The sequence below is a fragment of the Eucalyptus grandis genome, chromosome 6 (assembly GCF_016545825.1).
Source record: "Eucalyptus grandis isolate ANBG69807.140 chromosome 6, ASM1654582v1, whole genome shotgun sequence".
Lineage (NCBI taxonomy): Eukaryota > Viridiplantae > Streptophyta > Magnoliopsida > Myrtales > Myrtaceae > Eucalyptus > Eucalyptus grandis.
The window spans coordinates 37,974,022-37,980,060 of record NC_052617.1 but is presented as its reverse complement, the minus strand read 5'-3'; the positions used below and the strand labels follow the sequence as shown (position 1 = coordinate 37,980,060).

Below are 6,039 nucleotides of genomic sequence, written 5' to 3'. Positions count from 1 at the left end.
GTATTGTCTTCTTCCACTAAATGTCCTTTCTTTTCAACTTAGCTTTTGAATTTCTTGATCATAAAAACAAGTTCTTCATCGTCCATGTCATTTTCTGAGTCGTATCATTAGAATCAATGTTAGATTTTAAAGCGATGGACTTCTTACCTTCAGGATCTTCGTCATTGATTTGTTATACTTCATAGGATTGAAGAGTGCCAATAAGTTCATCAACGGAGAGTGGCATAATCCTCTGAGTCTCTTGAATTGAGGTCTTAACATGGTTCCAATCTTTTGAAAGACCTCGCAAAAGTTTGTTGATCTACATTGAAGAAGAAATTGGATGACCTTGATACGCCAAACTGTTTACAATTTCTGTACAACGATTGAACAGATCTCCAATCGACTCTCCCGCTTCATCTTGAAAGATTCTTATTGGCCAAGCATGAAATTTATTTTTGTCTCTTTTACACGATCGTTCCCTCATAAGTGACATGAAGTCTATCCTGACTTCCTTAACTATTTCACATGAAGAAATTTGGTTATATTCAACAGGAGACAAAGCACAACATAAAAAATAAATGGTTTTTACATTAAGAGCTTCTCTTTTGGACATCTCCGTCCGAGACAAAGGAGTGGAGGGTTTTGTTTCTTTGTCTTTACCATTCTTATTTGATGTAGACGCAGCAGTATGATTGATTCCTTTTTTTCACAATATCCCATTGCAAGAAATCTCTGGATCTTAGGAATGCCTTCATTTTGTTTTTCCAAACATTGTATTCTTTTCCATCAAAATATGGTGGCCCGGTGTTGCTTTGCCCTTCCATAAGTCCTAGTGTCAAGATATTAGTTATAGAAGATCTTTAGCTCAAAAGTAAAAACACTTTAATAAAACGAGCACTTGGCTCGATACCAATTGAAAATGCTAGTATGAACACCAAGATGGGGTGAATAGGTGTGGAGAAAAATTTCGCAAAATAACAGTACAAAGATTTTTTTTTTTTGAAACTAAGTCTCGAGGAACAATAGACTTTTAAAATCGAGTCTAAAGAACAACAGACTTTAGCAGTTAAATAGAACTACAAACAAAATAAATGAGTTCAGAAAGAGAATAAGAATACAAAATTTATAGTGGTTCAGATTAGTTCAAACTTACGTCTAGTCTCCCACGCTAAGAGCTTTCTGGCTGGATTTTACTATGCAATCAATAAGAGATTATAATTTTGAGTGCAAACACTCAGTGGTAAATCACACTATCTCACTAAGGTCTTGTATTTTTGTGTTCTTTTTATCTGTTCATGAATAGATTTTTTGTTTTTGTTCCAGGAACAAAAAAAACAAACGCGTTTGTTTGCGTTTTGTTCAAAATCTGTTTTTTGTTCCGAAACAAAATTGGAATGGAGATGAGAAACAAAAGAAAGTTATTTTTTGTTTGTTTCGGAAACAATTCTGAAGAACAAATTTTCTCTCTCCTAACTTTTTTTTTTTTTTTCTTCTTTTCTTCTTCTTTTTTTCTTTGGCCGGTCGCGGCCTCGGCCATGACCGGCGAGCCTCGTCGGGCCGGGCGAGGTTGCTGGCCCCGTCGGCCGGTCGCCGGCCTTGGCATGGCTGGCAACCGGCCAAAAGAAGAAAAAAAGAAAAAAAGAAAAAGAAAAAAATTTAATTTTTTAAAAAATTAAAAAAATATAAATTTACTAAACGTGTTTCTATTCATTTTTATTCCCGAACAAGTTTACAAACGCGTCTTTCGATAAAAATTGTTCCTGGAACAGAAATAATTTTTTCTATTTCTATTCCCTGAAATAATTTTTAAACGAAATATTACCAAATACGCCCTAAGTCACTCTTTTGGTATTTCTCTCACGACTACAAATGTTTAAGCTCACCAAAGACAAGTGTATAAACAAAGGTTGCTCAGAATTTGTAATTATAAATTCTATGCTTCATCTCTTACTTGCTCATCGGTCCTTGATCTCTTTAAATACTCCCCAACTTCCAAACTAGTCATAGACGGATCTCGAAGATCATCTTCCAATCTACCTATAGGACAGATCTATATGTAGAAGATTTAGTAGACGTTAAGTGATAGAAGTAGAATCGCAAATTGATTATGATCGCCCATGCAAATAAAATCTTGATTTCCTTAAGTAGAGCTAATTCGTATATAAAGTTCTTGTCTTCAATATCCAATTGTCGATCAATTAGATTTAGTTAATCAAATCTATGTTGATGGAGAATCCAAACCAGATCACTAGCCGTGATATGTTTGGGCTTGTGTTACGTTCTGTCAAGTTGTTTCGTTCTCAGTAGAGTCCGAGTGTCTTTAGTGTTCACTTGCGTTCGGATGGAATTTTTCAGAGATGGGCGACTTCGATGTAAGATAGACTTTGATACTAAAGTTTGAGTCTTCAGATTTTGACATAGAAGTCTGAAAATCTTCAGAATAGACTTTACAATCTTAACGTAAGTTTGAACATATTCTGCTTTTGAACGATTTAAGGGTCGAATACAGCTAAATAAGTTTAGCTTCGCATAGAGTGTCTTGGTTCTTCTAAGTATAAACTTTGATAAAATCATTTACACATTCTATCATCCGTATAGTCTATTACTCAACCATTAAACACGTTAATAGCCTTTAATTTATTTTGTCCTCTTCAAAACATTATAAGGGATTTCCCTAACATGTTTAAACTTGTTCATTGTCGTTGCATTCATTTTCGTACTAAAAATGAAATGAAAAAAAAAACTATTGGATCATGCAATTGACCCTAAGACCTATGATAGGAAGGTTCTAGGTTTTGGATATCAATGGGTAGATTTCAAGTTCCAAAAAATGATAAACTTATACTTGAGAGTAGTTCCAAGTTCAGAGTGGAACTTGTAAGAAACTTGGTATTTGGAACCACTCAACCCAAACAACTATCGGCCACGGAGATGGCCAACGACCGATGGGATGAGATCCGACAAGCTCATCGAAGCATTGACAAATCATGTTGAGGCCACCCGGCCTTGCCCAAATTGGTGTGGCGGGCCTGCCCAACCGCTGTGAGGCCAAGCCTTACTAGGCCTAGGCGAGGCCGACCTCGCGTCAACCGGGAGAGGTTAAGCCTCATCGTGGCCGGCGGTCTCGCCCAATCAATCACCAGCCATTGCTATGGCCGAAGATAGGCTAAAAAAGAAGAAGAGAGAAGGGGGAAAAAGAAAAAGAGAAAAATAAAATAAAAATATTTAAAAAGTTTAAAAAATTCTAAGTCATAAAAAAATTTAAAAGTCGTATCAAACGGATTTCTATTCCGAGAATAGAAATTTTAAGCGCTTATCAAACGCTTTTAAATGCTCGAAACTCTTCTAGAAAATAAAATAAAAAAGATTATTTTTAAAGAGAAATTGTTCTCAATAATAAAATAGCTACCAAATGTACCTTAGCAGGTACTCTTTTGGGAATAAAACTGATTGCCAAGCAACAATAAGCACCGTAAAGAATGAGATTTTCAATGATAAAAGGAGACATCCAATTAAGTAATGTGGTGAAGCAACTGCTAAAGATGTAATTATGTTAATTGATTATATGAAGTCAACTGCTTCAAGAAACACATATATTTATTTTTACTTTATCTTCAAAATCTTTTGAAATATGTGAGGGTTGTTAGATATTTCAATAGTTTCAAGAAGGGAAAAAGAAATCTTTGCATTGTGAGGACTCTAATGGAAAAAGAAATCTTTGCATTTTGAAGATCCGATTTGTTTGTTTGTTAACCCTCAGAATCTCCAAATCACAACAAATCATGCCAAGAAACATGCTGAGTTTTACCCATAACTTTGGCCGTTGTTCCCGTTCCCTTTGTCCATTTCGTGCATTAGTAAAGAGGCTGTTGTATCTCGTATTCTTTCATCTTCTCCAACGGTATTCTACAGTAGCTGCTGCTGCTGCTTCTTCTTCTCCTTTGTTATTGTTGTGAGAGAGAGAGAGAGAGAGAGAGAGAGAGAGACCAATGGAGTGGTACAAGAGGAAAGAGGCGGTGGAAGCACTGGTAGTGATTGGGGGTTTGATCGGGATTCAGTTTTTGTATGCGACCACCACTGTGATGGTGAGCTACCTCACGTCCCTTGGCCTCGACCCTCTCACTTTTGTCTGCTACTCTTCCTTTGCCACCTTCCTTGTTCTCTCCCCCATTGCCTTTGCGTTTGAAAGGTATCATCTCTCTCTCTCTCTCTCTCTCTCTCTCTCTGTGCACGCACTTGCGCTTGTGAGAATGAAGCTTGATCTCTTGTTGTTCATATTGCAGGAGCTTGTGGCCCAACAAGCTCAGCCTGAGGTTGATGGTTCAACTTGTTCTCATCTCCTTTACAGGGTATTCTGGCATCTTTGCAATTGCAAATCAACTTGCAGTCATATTTCACCTATGTGCAGAAATTACTGAATCTTTAAATATTTTTTTCTTTCTATTTTTCTGTTTCTGGGTCAGGGTGATTCTGTACCAATATCTGTTCGTGAAGGGGATTAAACTGACTTCACCGGCTATCGCAACCACCATGCCAAACCTTGCTTCTGGGCTTATCTTCGCCATCGCATGGATTACTAGGCACTTGTACCTGGGATTTCTTTTGCAATTTTTGCACAGGCTTCGCTTGCGCTAATTCCAGTATCAGTTTTTCAGCTACTCATATTTTCTACCAAGAATGTTCTCACTCGGGTTCTTCTGAAAAGACAGATTCAATCCATCTTTGAGCAAATCCATCGCACAGAAAATCGATCTAAGACAGTATTATATCTTGTGGATTATGCGTGCATGCCATCGATTAGTGGATATTGAATAGATTGTACTGTTATCATGTTCTGTGTTATTCAAATTGGAAATGCTCACACTTATGCAGGATGGAGAAAGTTAAGCTGAGTTGCTTGTACAGCAAAGTCAAGATATTAGGCACGGTGGTGTGTGTTTCAGGGGCCATCGCATTGAGCCTATGCAGTGCCGCTAAAGGGTCCCCGCTCATCTCCCTTGAGTAACGTGATTTTTGACCAACAAATGATCATCGGTTGCTTATATCTTATTGCAGCAGTCTTAGGCTTATCAATCAATTCCATCCTGCAGGTAAATTCTGCTTAAGTGCAGTTGATTGCTTCGATTGACATTCGTTTCGGTCCTTCGACAATTATAAGGATTCCGAATTGGCCTTGCTCATCTTTTTCTCTCATTTGCTTTCTGTGGCTTCACAGGAAGTCGCTTTGGCCGATGTTCCAGCACCAATCTCCATGGCTGCTATCATGTCATTGGTTGGTTCGATTATGGCTGCAGCTGTACAGTTATTTGAAGACCACAAATTGGACAATGGCCGGCCATTTTTGAGCTTCAGCATGTTGGTTGCCTTCTCTTTCCTGGTGAGTTTGGAACTTTGATCTTCTGTCGCCAAATACCTCTCGGAAACATATGCAAACATCATGTATCGCCGATTCTGTTTCTGCACTTTTCTATTGTCATTTGGCTTCACGAAACTCTTAAATGCGCAGGGAGGTGGCATGATCGGATCGTGCCTAGGCTTCACTGCTTGGGCCATAAAAAGAGAGGGGCAGTCCTTCAATCCATGTTTAGCCCCATCGCAACCGTCTGCTCGGTTGTATACTCAGCCATAAGATTAGGAGACACGATCAACGTGCCAAGGTGAGATCAATAGCGCTGACATAATTAACCCCGTAGAATTCATCTTGAAACATATTAAAATTGCAGCCGCTTCGAGCTGAGCTGACACAAGCTGCGCTAATGCAGCCTCGCCAGCATGGTCCTTATAATCACCGGCCTATACATCGTGCTCTGGGCAAAACGGAAAGAGGGTTACCACCCAAATGAAGGAGACTGCTTAGAGAGCGGGTTGGATGCAGAGAAGCCTCTTCTGAGCTGAGAAACAAGGCGCGGATCCTTGTGAAAAGTTCTCTTTTTCTCTCTCCATCATTTTGGGTTCAAGAAGGAAAAGAGCAGTTTCCTGCATGTGACAGAAACCCATCTGTTCTATAATGCATCACTTTCCGGCGCATGTCAATGGATGTTTAGTGTAATCCACTTC

General features: G+C 38.7%; 1 pseudogene; it reads left to right on the top strand.

Moving 5' to 3' along the window:
* Positions 1-3,971: 3,971 nt before the first annotated feature.
* LOC120294732 lies at positions 3,972-5,884 on the top strand (annotated as a pseudogene).
* Positions 5,885-6,039: the final 155 nt, after the last annotated feature.